This window comes from Pinus tabuliformis, chromosome 1_1 (genome assembly GCF_031772625.1).
Source record: "Pinus tabuliformis cultivar Carrire ecotype Pingquan chromosome 1_1, CPIR1, whole genome shotgun sequence".
Classification (NCBI taxonomy): Eukaryota; Viridiplantae; Streptophyta; class Pinopsida; order Pinales; family Pinaceae; genus Pinus; species Pinus tabuliformis.
Genome location: NC_142297.1, coordinates 933,549,621 through 933,564,578, shown reverse-complemented (window position 1 = coordinate 933,564,578; position 14,958 = coordinate 933,549,621). Strand labels below are relative to the sequence as shown.

Below are 14,958 nucleotides of genomic sequence, written 5' to 3'. Positions count from 1 at the left end.
GGGACTCAAGATTTTGAGTGCTACTTCATTCTGATGGTTTTTCTTTCAATGTATTCTCTGAGTGCCATCTGATATGGCTCTGATTGTGCTAATTGAGCTTTCAACTCTGCTAATATTTTTGCAGAGTAATTTAGCATGCAAAAAGAATAACTCTGCATACTTTCAGTATCTTCATCTGATACTGAATCTTCTTCTGATTCTGAAACATCCTCTAAAAAAATAGACATTATGTCCTCCAAAATGTTCTTCTGGTTCGCAGTGTGATAGATCCCAGAAGGCTGGGTCTAATCCTTGAAAGTCTGCTGCTAGTTTAGGCTTTCTAGGCTTTTGGGGGCACTTGTTCGCCCAAAGTCCTTGATCACAGATGTCCTTTTTCTGGAAATTCTTTTTCCTGGGCTTTTAAGGTTTTCTATAAGTATCTGCTTGGTACTTAATCTCATACTGGTTCTTCCAAAAAAAATTTCTTAGTGTCATTTTTGGGACAATGACACTTGGGATTCCTATTGTAGGCTCCCTTCCCCCAACTGGGCATCTGGCCAATTGTAGAGTAAACATGACCAGTGGACATTTTCTGATTTTCTTTGAAATCCTGGTTGACACGTTTTGCTAAAAAATGTTCTTGTATTACTTTCTTGACATAGCCTTCAACCATCTTTAAGGTCATACCTATAAGTTGTATATTTTTCTCTTTGAAATAAAGGTCCATTGCTTCAGGTAAGCTGCCTGGAAGACTCTAGATATAACGCTTCATGAATGTGGGATGTCCATAAGCATTTACTTTAATCAACCATTTGTGCATTTGGCAGGTGTAGGCTTCTAACTGAATCAGATCTCCTAGCTGATTTGATAAAAATAGCTGTTGGAAGTGATCTGGATCTTCATCTACATGTAGACCTACAAATTCAGCCCTTTAAGCCGAAAGTAATAATCAACACGATCTAAAATGGCTGCTCTGGCTTGAGGAGCGGCATAATGCCACCATGTATTGGCCATGCCACGCAAATTATTGGTAATCATCGGAGCTATCCGTCTTCTTGTTAAGGTCGGATCCTCCATCTGTTTTTTCACAGCCCATCTTTCTAATAAAATGGTAGCATTTTCAATTTCTACCTGGCGCTAGCAATCTGGAAGAGACATTGATTCATCGAGCAGAGCTTAGATTTCCTGGGCCATGGAAGTAGGTCATAATGAACTTGCTTTCATAGGAGTACTGAAAATTTCACCTGTTGTGATTTGGTAAACTCCTAGTTCAAGTTTGAAGTTTACACAGAATTGTTTGACCATGTCTGGTGAGAGGGCTGGTCCTTTTTGAGAGACTTGTTTGAGGACTTCTCTTCTTAAAACTCTCATGTTCATTTGGGAAGTGCTTTAATCTTTAAACAGGGGACTCTTGAGAGGTTTTTTGAATACCGAATAATCTAGTGTTTTGACACCTTTCCCTAGCCTTTCGATTATAGGCATGGTTAAAGACAAAACCTGTTTTATAGCAGCTAACCTTCCTTCTATTTTCTTTTGTGCCTCTGTTAGAAGTGATAGGCTTGCTATTTGGTGTTCTGGTAATTCTTGTCTTACTAGAAGTTTTTCACAGTCTTCTTTTTCTTCTATTCTATTCAATTGGTCTCCTATGAGTCGTGTTGTTTCTTCATCTGGAAAAATTTCTATTTCTTCTTGCAATATTTTTGTTGTAGATCTTATCTCTGAAATCTCAGCACCTAATGTTCTAATTTTTTGTTTCTTATCTCTTACCTGGAGCCGAAGAGAAGCAGCAGTTTCTCTTTTTTCTTTCTGTTGAGCATTATGTTTTCTTGGATATTGTGGATATATTTCCTCTGGATGCCAAAGTCCAGAGGTTGAGTATTTGATATCTTTGTCCTCTTGACCTGTGCTCAAAGGCTTTTTTGAAAAAGAACTTAGGCTGAGCGGGACTCAAGATTTTGAGTGCTACTTCATTCTGCTGGATTTATTTTTCAATGTGTGCTCTGAGTGCCATCTAATATGGCTCTATTTTTCTCCTTCTCTAGGGAGTGTATGGAAGATTAGTATGTGTGGCCTTTCTTGCTCGGCTTGCTTGCCAAGCTTTGGTATCAGATAGTTACAGGCTGAACACTATTGATGCTGACCTTTATGTTCTGTAACTAGTTCCTCTGAACTAGTTGAAGCAGCAAAGATATTTCTTTGTTGTTGCTGGTCCAGATGTTGTTTTATATGGGCTGGGACTAAAAAGGATTGTGTTGCAGAGCTAAAGGCAATTGGTTTTTCTTTAGCTATTTGCGTCAATTCATTCTTCTTTTCTTCTTCCCTGTAATGGCTATATTTTGTTTCCCATATTTCTGGATAGTGAATTCTTGTCCACTCAAAAGTGATTGATATGGCTCATTCACTTGTTTCCGCCTTGCTTTTGTAGCACGATTGGTTTTTTACATGAGGTAGGAGAGGTGGCATGCTGTCATTGCCGAACCTGACTATTGTCAGTGTTTTGAGCTAGATAATCTTTGAATCCTTTCTCATGCCAAATCCATTGGGATGGATGTAAGCTTGTAACAGTTGGAATATATATGGGTTTGTGAGAGATACTAAATATTTAGGATATACAGTATCGAAGGCTGGTCCGTTGTGAAGCAGACTCTGGAACCCAACAACGATGGCGTTTTCAAAATTATTATGTCTGGTGTCAATGACTACACACTGACTTTTGACGTCTAACTCTGGTCTTACCAGAGCATTTAGGCCAAATTGGATTGCTCCGAGATGATAATATTTATATCCTTGAGAAATAGCCTAGTCAATCCGCTTTTTATCTAGCAGTGGGATCTAAGTAGGTTCATCTTGGGATGTGAAGAATACATCAACAGAATGAGATTGTATCCTAGATCCACGTTTTTCAGCTCGAGAAACCAATAATTGAGCTTTGAGCAATAATTTCAACTTGGTTAAGTTCGGCCGTTGAAGTATCCATCAGAGAATAAGTAGAACAACTTTTTATAAAAGGGACGAGAAGTCTCCACTTAAAACGAGAAGATATCGTAAGTCTCCAGTTCGCGTAAAAGGGGGGTTGTGCGATGCCTTAGTGCCTATCCATCGGCTGTGCGTCTTTAGCACGAAACTTGGCTAGTTTGAGGACCAATATTCTCAAGTGCGAGGACCTGTGTTCTACTGCTACTTTGAACTCAGATAGATTACGGTGCTAATGTATTTTGAAAGGGAACTTAATGTTAAACAAGGAACTGAAATTTATGGCTCTGATACCAAAGGGAACTCAAGCTTATCATGGGTGGAAATACAAAGACAAACTCACAGTTATAATATGAATCATAATATTTTATAGAGTCGATACAAAAATTGAAACTGATACTTTGGTCACCTTTTTATAGACTCGATACAGAAGTTGAGACTGATACTTTGGTCGCCTTCTGAGATAATCCTGGTCACAATCGAGCATCTCCATATGAGAGAGAAGAGAAAACCATGGCTCGCTTCAGGTACTCGGGCAATTTCAGAGTGAATAACAATGAGCCCTTAATCTTAATACAACTGGTATCCCAGTGACTCAAACCTGGTGACTGCCAGTTGAAAACCCTAATTCTATGTCGGGCGAAAAAAGCCCATCGGTATCCCAGTGAATCAAAACTTGTGACTGCCAATTGAAAACCCTAATTCTAGGGGAGGGATGCCATTACCTATGTGCCCTCCCCTCCACCTCGCCTACAGCCATGTGAACCGCAGCTGTCGTCACAAATTGAGTGAATGCCAAAAAAACTCATGCATACTGGAATAATCCTTCTTAAAAAAATTACAAATTAATTGGCACTGTAAATTTTCATCCTAAAAGAATGTGAATATAGTTACATTAGCAAAGTTTATTGCTGGAAAAAAATTAAATATTAAATGATAACATATGTTTTCTAGCTTAATAAGAAAGAGATTAAGGAAAATTTCTCCTTTCTAACTAAATGTATAGTAGGTTATTTTACAAGGAAATTTAAAGAAGTGTTAAACATGTTGTTAAGAGAAAACACCCTTTATCTTCCCAAGTTAGTTTTTAAATTACCAACACCTGTTATTTAGAATTGGACACACTTTACCAATGGTTTGAAACGGATTGGGAAATACACCTTTCCACTATTATGCCAAGTGTATGTGTAAGGTGTGTGTTACATTTTGTAGTCTTCCCATTATGCTTAATCATCATAGGTGTCAATTAACAAATGGCACATTAAATTTTGTTGAAATGTAATTCCAATTGCAGCGTTTATTTCAGAAAACCGCCTGTTTTTTTTTTTTTTTTTCCTTGCAATGTGATCTGATCGCATATCGCAAATCGCATTCATGATCACTACCTCCGTCTATTCCCTTGCATTCTTTCGACACGACGTTGCGATGCAATATTATCGCATATCGCAAATCGCGTCTGCGCCCTGTTGCCTCCGCTATGTCCTATGTTTTTCTGCCGATTGCGATCCCGCGATGCGATTCGATCGCAAATCGCAGATCACATCCATATGTGTTATGTCTCCACTGTTTGGTCTTCCGCCGACGTGATATTGCGATGCGCTCTGATCGCATCGCACATCGCCTCACCTGCAAATGATCCCCGCCATCCATTCATTTGATCCGACGGCCCATATTTGTTCCCGTCATATTCACGCCTCCGCCATACGGTCTTTACGCCTTAACCTGTTTTGTGTTCCCGAAGAAGGAAGAACGCCAGAACCAGCATTTTGCGCCATTACTCCTCACCAACAACATTTAAAGAAGAAAATGGCTGAAGGACAAAAAGGATGACCTTGAGCAGTGGAAACCATTTATCAGGCATGGAACTCCATCCATAATTTATTTCAGCTACCAGAGAAGGACATCAGATAAATTAGAAAGGCCGATTTTGTCAGCAGACTGTATCAGAACCCATATCTAATTGTAAATGTGGTTGGTGGTCCATTAAGACACCTCCACGCATATCCTAGTAGAGATGAAGTGTTCTTTTTTGAAATATACAATAGTGTAGTGTTAGTTCAAGTTTTTTTTCTTTTGCTGCAGCGCGTATGAAAAATATAATTTTACACACAACAGTGTAAAATTTGCAAGGAGAGACAGAGTGAATTTTTTTTTGTGGAACTGAAGCGTTCCTGTTGTAATTCCTCTGGAAGAGGAAGATCTGTTGTATCAGTTTTTTTTTTTTGAATACAAACCTTTTGTGTGCATGTGTCAAACTCTGTTCTCCCAAACCATTTTAGTTTCCGCTGTGAAAAGAAACAGAGCATTATTCTATGTTCGTTTTGTTTGGAATTATCAGAAATTCCCATCATGGTATCGGAGCATGTCCAGGCTCTTTGAAGATGTCAAAGAAGCTGAAGGAAGGATTTCTTGTTGCAGCAGCTTCTCCAGCAGAGTGAAGACTCAGTCAAAAATCCAAGGTATTTCTCAAGTCAGTTTTTGGTGTTACTGTTGAATACAGTCAGTGATTTTAAATACACAGTCAAGTATTTTGAAGCACAGTTAAGAGTGGAAGAATGGCTGGAGCCAGCACTAGCATGGGTATCTTTAATACTCAGCTCCCACAATTTAATGGGAAAAACTATGACTATTGGGCAATAACCATAAAAGCTTTGTTTGCTTCCCAAGACTTATGGGAACTTGTTGAGGATGGATTTGAAGAACTAGCAGATGAAAATGAGTTTAATAGGTTAACTCAGGCAGAGAAAGATCTCTTGAAGAGCAATAAGAAAAAGGATTCAAAAGCCCTCTACTTTTTGTATCAAGCAGTGCATGAGAGTGTGTTTCCAAGGATAGAAGCAGCCAAGACATCCAAAGAAGCATGGCAAACTCTCAAGATAGCCTATCAAGGCATGGAGAAAGTGAAGACAACAAAACTACAGTTGATGAGGAGAGATTTTGAGAATCTTTGCATGAAGGAGTCAGATAATATTGACTCATTCTTTACACATGTGATTGGTCTGGCCACACAGATAAAGTCTCATGGAGAGATTCTTGAAGAAAGGGGGGTTGTGGAGAAACTATTGAGGATCCTACCCTCAAGGCTTGATGTGATTGTCACCACCATAGAAGAGACAAAGGATCTCACAAACTTTTCAGTTGATGAACTACATGCATCACTGATAACACATGAGCAGAGATTGAGTAGGAATGAAAACTCATCTCTAGAACATGCCTTTAAGACCCAGATGTTCTTTGGAAGAGGAAGAGGTCAAGGTAGAGGAAACAAGAGAGGAAGAGGTAGAAGCCAAAACAGAGGTGGAAGAAACAGTCCAGCAAATGCTCAAGGAAGAGGCAGCAATCCAAATCAGAACCAAGGCCAAGGCAGCAGCCAACAAAGTGGACTACATCATGCTCAAGGACAAAGGTATGATAAATCCAATGTCCAATATCACTGTTGTAAAAAATATGGGCATTATGCAAATGAATGTAGGAAGAAGCAGCATGATATGAATAATAGATCTAGTGCAAATTTCACTAGAGAAAATACCAGCCAAGATAATGTGTTGTTTGCATATAATATGGCTGAAATAAAGAGTGAAGATGTATGGTTTCTAGACTCCGGTTGCAGCAACCATATGACAGGATACATAGCCCTGTTTTCTATTTTAGATCAGAATGTGAAGTCACAAGTCACACTTGTGACTGATAGTAACATTTCTGTTATGGGAAAAGGAGAAGTAAAAGTCTTAACAAAGAAAGGTGAAAAGAAAACCATAGCAGATGTCTATTATGTTCCTAGAATGAAATGTAACCTCTTAAGTATTGGACAGCTTGTGTGAAAGGGTTACAATGTTTTTTTTTGTGGATGATGTATGCACCATCATGGATAGAGCACCCAACAAACAATGTATTGTTGAAGTAAAGATGACAAGGAACAGGATGTTCCCTCTCAGAATGAAAGCAGATTTAAAAAATAAAGAAGTAATAGCAGCTGTGACACAAGAGGCATTCCAAAGCGAACCAAAGGATGAAAATTGGTTGTGGCACTTGAGATTTGGACATCTCAACTTTGGAGGTCTTAACTTGTTGAACAGAAAATGAATGGTAAGAGGACTACCATTAATAGAAAAACGAGATAGCCTTTGTGAAGGTTGTATCTTGGGGAAACAACACAGAAAAAGCTTTCCATCTGGGAAAAGCAGAAGGGAAAAAGCACCCTTAGAGATTGTCCACTTAGATTTATGTGGACCAATGCAAACTTCATCACTTGTAGGCAGCCATTATATACTAACATTTATTGATGATTTTACTAGAAAAACTTGGGTTTATTTTCTTAAGAACAAAAGTGAAGTGTTTGAAAGATTCTGCAATTTCAAAGCACTTGTAGAAAACCAAAGCGGGTTGCATATCAAAGTTCTAAGAACTGATAGAGGAGGTGAGTATATCTCCAAATAATTTCTACGTTTTTGTAGAGAAAATGGAATTCATAAGTAGTTTACCACTAGGTACACTCCGCAGCAAAATGGTGTTGTCGAAAGAAAGAATATGACAATCATGGATATGGCAAGGAGTATGTTAAAGGCAAAGCATTTGCCAAATGATTATTGGGCTGAAACTATACATTGTGCAGCGTACATTTTGAATAGATGCCCTACAAAAGCAGTCATGAACAGAGTGCCGGAAGAAGCATGGAGTGGGAGAAAGCAAGGAGTCACCCACATGAAAGTTTTTGAATGTGTGGCTTATGCACACATTCCAGATCAGCTAAAGAAAAAGTTGGACAACAAAGGGGAGAAATGTATTTTCATTGGATACAGTGAGGAATCCAAAGCTTACAGGTTGTATAACCCATCCACCAAGAAGCTTATTGTGAGTAGAGATGTTCAGTTCATTGAAGAGGAAGCTTGGGATGGAAGCATAGAGAAGACAGTGAATGTTAAAAACTCTTTGTCACATGATAAAGATGATGAGGAGATGGCTGAAATACATCCCCAAATAGTAGCACCAACACAAGGACAGCAAGGGACACCCTTGAAGAGAAATGAAAGTGCTTCTCCAAGCACACCACAAGGAGGAAATTCAAGTGCTTCTTCAAGCACTTGTACACCAAATGAAAGAGGTAAGAAGTTCAGAAATCTAAGTGACATTTATGAACAAGAGGTGGCAAATGAAGGTATGAAATCTTTGTTTGCTTTATATTGTCATGTTGATGACCCTTTTCATTTCAAAGAAGCAATTAAGGATAGAAACGGATAGGAGCTATGGATGAGGAGATCAATGCCATAGAAAGAAACAAGACATGGGATTTAGTTGAACTACCAAAAGGAAAGGAATTCATTGGAGTTAAATGGGTGTACAAGACCAAAAGCAATGCTGAAGGCAAAATAGAAAGACACAAGGCGAGACTTGTTGTCAAAGGATATAAGCAGCAGTATGGGAGAGACTATGAGGAAACTTTTGCACCGGTTTCTAAAATGGAAACCGTGAGAGCAGTGTTGTCCATAGCAGCACAAAACAAGTGGAAAGTTTACCAAATGGACGTGAAGTCAACATTCCTAAATGGAGTGTTAAAGGAAGAGGTCTACATTGAACAACCTCCAGGCTATGAAAAGAAAGGCCAAGAGCACAAAGTGTGCAGATTGAAGAAAGCTCTTTATGGGATGAAGCAAGCACCAAGAGCGTGGTACAGTAGGATAGATTCCTATCTACTGGAAAATGGATTTGAAAAATGTGAGGGAGAACCCACCCTCTACATCAAAGAAAATGATGGTAAAATTCTAATTGTTGTGTTATATGTTGATGATGTTATTTTCACAGGTAATGATGATTATCTTATTGAAAACTTCAAAACAATCATGTAAGAAGAATTTGAAATGACTGACATGGGTTTGCTAAGATACTTCTTAGTAATAGAAGTAGAACAAAATGGAAATGGGATTTTTATCTCACAAGCGAAATATGTTAATGAAGTGTTAGAAATATTTAATATGAGGAGAGCAAAGTAACAATCACTCCCACAGTGATGGGATTAAAACTCAGCAAAGAGGATAGCAGCAAGGATTTCGATCCTAGTTTGTACAAGAGCATAGTTGGCAGCCTCATGTATTTGACTGCAACTAGGCTGGATATAATGTATGCTGTTAGTTTAATTTCCAGATTCATGGAGAGGCCAAAAGAAGCACATTGGCAGGCAGCAAAAAGAATTCTGAGGTATGTTAAAGGTATTAAAAGGTTTGGCATTTCATATACTGTTTCAAAATGTTCAGATTTAATTGGATACACTGATAGTGATTGGGATAGAAGTGTAGATGATTAGAAAAGCACATCTGATTATGTTTTTCACATGGGTTTAGGAGCCATTTCATGGGCGTCTAAAAAACAGCCTATTGTAGCATTGTCTACAGCAGAGGCAGAATATGTGGCAGCGGCAGCAGCAACATGTCAAACAGTTTGGATGAGAAGGATGTTAAGGAGTTTATGCCAAGAGCAAACAAAAGCAACTGTGATCTTTTGTGACAATAGCTCAGCTATTGCATTATCCAAGAATGCTGTGTTTCAAAAGAGAATGAAACACATTGACATAAAGTTTCATTACATCAAGGAATTGGTAAACAATGGTGAAATTTTTTTACAACACTACAGAACTTAGGAGCAGGTCGCAGACATTTTGACCAAACCATTGGGGCAGAAAAGTTTTGAATTTTTGAGGAAGTGTCTAGGTATGACTGATAACCCAGCAGTTGAAATTAAAGGGGAGTGTTGAAATGTAATTCCAACTGCAGCGTTTATTTCAGAAAACTGCCTGTTTTTTTTTCCTTGCGATGCGATCTGATCGCATATCGCAAATCGCATTCATGCTAGCTACCTCCTTCTGTTCCCTTGCATTCTTCCGATGCGACGTTGCGATGCAATATTATCACATATCACAAATCGCGTCCGCACCCTGTTGCCTCCGCTATGACCTGTGTTTTTCTGCCGATTGCGATCTCGCAATGCGATTTGATCGCAAATCACAGATCGCATCCATGTGTTATGTCTCCACCGTTTGGTCTTACGCTGACGTGATATTGCGATGTGCTCTAATCACATCGCACATCGCCTCACCTGCAAACGATCCCCACCATCATATTCACGCATCCGCTATACGGTCTTTATGCCTTAACCTGTTTTGTGTTCCCGAAGAAGGAAGAATGCCAGAACCAGCACTTTGCGCCATTGCTCCTCACCAACAACATTTAAAGAAGAAAATTGCCGAAGGACAAAGAGGATGACCTCGAGCATTGGAAACCATTTATCAGGCATGGAACTCCATCCATAATTTATTTTAGCTACCAGAGAAGGACATTAAATAAATTAGAAAGGCCGATTTTGTCAGCAGATTGTATCAGAACCCATATCTAATTGTAAATGTGGTTGGTGGTCCATTAAGACACCTCCACGCATATCCTAGTAGAGATAGAGTGTTCTTTTTTGAAATATACAATAGTGCAGTGTTAGTTCATTTTTTTTTTCTTTTGCTGCAGCGTGTATGAAAAATATAATTTTACACACAGCAATGTAAAATTTGCAAGGAGAGATAGAGTGAATTTTTTTTTTGTGGAACTGAAGCGTTCCTGTTGTAATTCCTCTGGAAGAGGAAGATCTGTTGTATCAGTTTTTTTTTTTTGAATACAAACCTTTTGTGTGCATGTATCAAACTCTGTTCTCCCAAACAATTTTAGTTTCCGATGTGAAAAGAAATAGAGCATTATTCTCTGTTCGTTTTGTTTGGAATTATCAGAAATTCCCATCAAATTTTTAATGGAGCTTTGTAAAAAATTAATTTAAACAAGGTTTAATCATGCAATTTAAATATGCACAGAAGTTATTGGTGTGAATTCAATCGATTGATATTGTGGCAACGACCAAAATATACTAGCATCGCTAAATTCAAACTGTCCAATCAATTTTTTGATTAATAAAATCATTAAAGTGCCCAACTCCAATAAAAAAGACGCCTATCAACATAATTATAAATTAATTAAAGATTAATCAACCCCTAATTATACATACAGACTCAAACATCAGATGCTCTAATGAATCTATCTCATCAAACCCTCTAACTCATCCTAATCTATGAAACCAAAAAGAGTGTTTGAGATGTTTAATTGTCTCAAAACCAGTATCAAATTATAGAATGAGCAGCGTAAATACCACTTTATTACACTCAGTGGAGACAAATATAATAGCAAGGCATCGCCTTATTTTCACCTTGGCTCCATAGTACTTAATGAAAGATTACCACCTGCAAAGTGGACATTAGATCTTGTCCAACTATAAGTCGCTACTTGCAACGAGGGAGTGTTAGTTGACATGTTGTTAAGGTCTTGAATAGGAGTAACTGTAGCACGTTCCGCTTGGTCTGGTGCGGGAAACACACTCTCCTTGTCTACGAAAGCAGGCCTTGTGGGCAAAGGAATATGTTGCTGCTCACCGGTTAGCATCAACACCACCTAGGACATTGAAGGTCTCAACGTTGCGGCTACTTGAGTGCACAGAAGACCAATTTTAATCACTCTACGCCCTTCTTCCCATGAGTAACTACCCTCCAATGTGGGATCCATAACTTCTAATGCTCTCTCTGCATTATACAGTCTCCATGTCTGCTAATTGATTCATATCCACAAAACGTAAAGCATTAGTTCGCAAGAAAATCATAATTCTATGGACATTTTAGAAATTTCTACTTCAAGAATGAGATCCACAAGAGCCATACAGCTTCAATGAGAAACTCCATGTGTTGAAGCAAACTATGGTTCTTTCTTCCGCTGATAATCTCGAGAAGAAGCACTCCAAAGCTGAATACATCTGCTTTCTCTGTCAACTGTCCGCGTAAGGACTCAGGCGCAATGTAACCACTGCACAATGTTATGTACAGTCAAATCTCCATATATTAATCCTCCTAAAATTATCAAATCAGTTGTAATAGGTTCATATCCTGTAATTTATTGAATAAAGTTTGCAACATCAAGAGATTGAACTGAAGGGAGAGTTCTTACAAAGTTCCTGCAACTCTAGTGCTAATGTGGCTTTGATCTTCTGCAAATAATTTCGCTAGCCAAAGTCTGCAATTTTGGGGCGGTATTTATTGTCTAATAAGATATTGCTTGCTTTGATATCTCTGTAGATGATTCGAATCTCAGACTCCTCGTGAAGATAGGCAAGCCCGCGCGCAGTTCCAACAATGATTTCATACCTCCCTCTCCAATTAAGTAAATGACGTTTTGTTGTATCTACAATTATTGCATCATGAGAGTAAAAGAGTCAAGAAGCTGTTATGTGCACAAACTACATTCCAAGATTCAAGCAGTGAAAAAGCAAGCGAGAACAAACCGAATATGATCTTGTCGAGACTACTGTTCGTAAACTAGCAGCCTTTCTGATCTTTGAACAAAGCAACCAAGCAATCTCACCAGATTCCTGTGCTGAACACGAGTGGTGAGATTTGCCTCATTTAGAAATTCATTGTCTCCTTGCTTTGAACCTATATTCAGCGGTTTAATTGCAACCTCTCTACTGTCAGGTAGAACCCCTGGAAATTCAAAATTATTTTTGTTCTCAATGGAATTCAAAATTACTTAGACCTGCTACCTACTAGCATGTAATTCAATGGAAGGCAATGATTTTAGGCCCTTACCTTGAAGACAGATCCAAACCCTCCTTCACCAAGTTTATTTTCTGCTTTAAAATTGGAGGTAGCCTGCCTTAGAGCATCATATTTGAAAATGAGTTGCAGATTCGCGATAGGAGGCGAAAAGCCATATTCTCCTTCCTCACCTGCGAAAGCAATTACGTAATGGAATAGGCGAAGAGTTCACCACATACAAGCTAATAAAGTGCAGAGTGAATGATAGAGCAATTTTGCAACCTCTGGTTCGAGAAATCCATTCCCAACGTTTTGGGCAAAAACGAAATAGGCTTATGGCTACAATTAATCCAATTGAAGCATTACCGCGCCCAGAGTTATCACAAGCACATTAGGTTTTCTGCCTTCTGCCAATTTTCAGAAAAAAGGCTCACTATTAAATTGGCCATGCTTAATTTCACCAAAATGTGCAAAACTAATTTATTCTTATCATGTAAAATATATGAAGGATGATATGGGATGATGGTGCCGGTGGCAAGGGGATAGGAGTATGAGTGCAGTCTGCCAATTTGAGCACGAAGCCTTGGTATTAAATTGGGCATGTTTTATTTCACCAAAATGTACAAAATTAGTGTACTCATCATAGTAGAATATAAACGATGTGAAGGAAGATACCGGTTAATGGAGGAGAAGGAGGCGGCGGAGGGTGTTGCGTTAGCGGCGGCGGAGAGTAAGGCGTTGGCGGGGGTGGCGAGTGCCTTGTCGGCGGCGGCGGAGAGTGCGCCGTTGGCTGGGGTGGTGAGTGCTTCGTCGGCCGCGGCTGTGGAGAGTGCCGCATCGGCGGCGGCGGCGACAGCGAAGACGTGGGAAGATTGTAAAACAACTAAACTTCGTAACGCAAATGGCAGCCCATAGCATGCAACTGTGCTCCAATTGATCCGGTTGGACATCCCAGTGAATTAATTGGCTGAGCTGTTATATTTGACAGAGTGAAAGATAGGCAAGACCGGCAGCTCGCTTGGGACAGATCTCCAAACGCGAACGTCTCCGGCTGGTCACTGACATCTTGGTTGCAAGCACCAGCATAAGTTTTGATACCCTCGCTATAATTGTAAAAATAATGATTGTCGTACCTTAAGAAGCGGCCTAGTTGAATGAATCCCGATGTACTCTTTTGACATTTATCAAGAAGCATTTTTTTAATCTTGGATGCACACTGTTGGCACTCCGAGAAACTTACATCTCCCCTGCACTGGCGAAGCCCATAAACAAAACTATAGCTATTTTGACCCACAACACTAGAGGTATCGAATCCAGTCGTGGAAACGTTGACTGTCAATGATTCCAAAACCTTCATTAGACTAACGTGGAAGACGCTACCATATGTATACTGGCTACCAGGGATGGAATTTGACGGGCATTTTTCCCGTCATAAGGCTTTTTGCATGTATTTGATGGCTGGAATTTGTCATTACCCGTTTTGAGTGACGTGCCTGGAAGAGTAAAAGACGAATTTTTTACGTTTGGAATTTTTTCCAAAACATTCTTACGCACCCAACGTTCTTACGCGGCAAGTTTTTTCATATAACAGGGTATTTTTTGGGTAAGTTTTTTTAATTGAAAATATGCTAAATTCTAATCAGCGTTGGTATAGTTACAACTTACAACTTACGCCCCTTTATTTTTCATATAACAGGGTATTTTTTGGGCAAGTTTTTTTAATTGAAAATATGCTAAATTCTAATCAGCGTCGGTGACTCGGTAAGCAATAAACATATTAAATTACGGATCCGCATTATCTGGAATCAGAGTAGAGTAGGAACGGTAACTTTCCAGATAGTATATAGAATCACAATCCACCTTGCTTTCTGCTACTTTTACAGAATGTACACCGCCTTGCTTTTATAGAAAATTTGCAAATCAAAGCCAATGTGAAAGCCTTGTTAATATTGTTGGTGGCTGGCTTCATCCTTAAATTGCACATGCCCAGAAGAGCTTTGCGCTGTCTACTTCACTGACACTCTCTCTCAAGGCATATGCCCATTCAGACTTACCTTGCACGCCCAGTTCAAGATTGACTCCAAGAAAAGTTCAAGATTGACTCCAAGGAAACTGCCAGGAAACTGCAAATTTGCGCTTCACGTTAGTGATTGATTTTTTTTTTCTTCGAACACTGTGGATCTGATTGCTGCTACGTTTTAGTTTTTGATTTAATAAGTAATTTAATTTTTTATTTCACAAGAGATTTGTATGTGTAACTGCTCAGGTTTATCACTATGCAGAATATGGTTTCTTGGCCTAGAAATTGACATTCCACTGAAAGTTTCTTTTGGTTTTCAAAAAGCTTCTGGGTTTTTAAACTTATTTTACAGCGAATAAATATGTTAAAACTTCAACCG

The 14,958-nt window shown here is 39.0% G+C and overlaps 1 pseudogene; it reads right to left on the bottom strand.

Moving 5' to 3' along the window:
• Positions 1 to 11,426: 11,426 nt before the first annotated feature.
• Positions 11,427 to 13,008, bottom strand: LOC149217518 (cold-responsive protein kinase 1-like; annotated as a pseudogene).
• Positions 13,009 to 14,958: the final 1,950 nt, after the last annotated feature.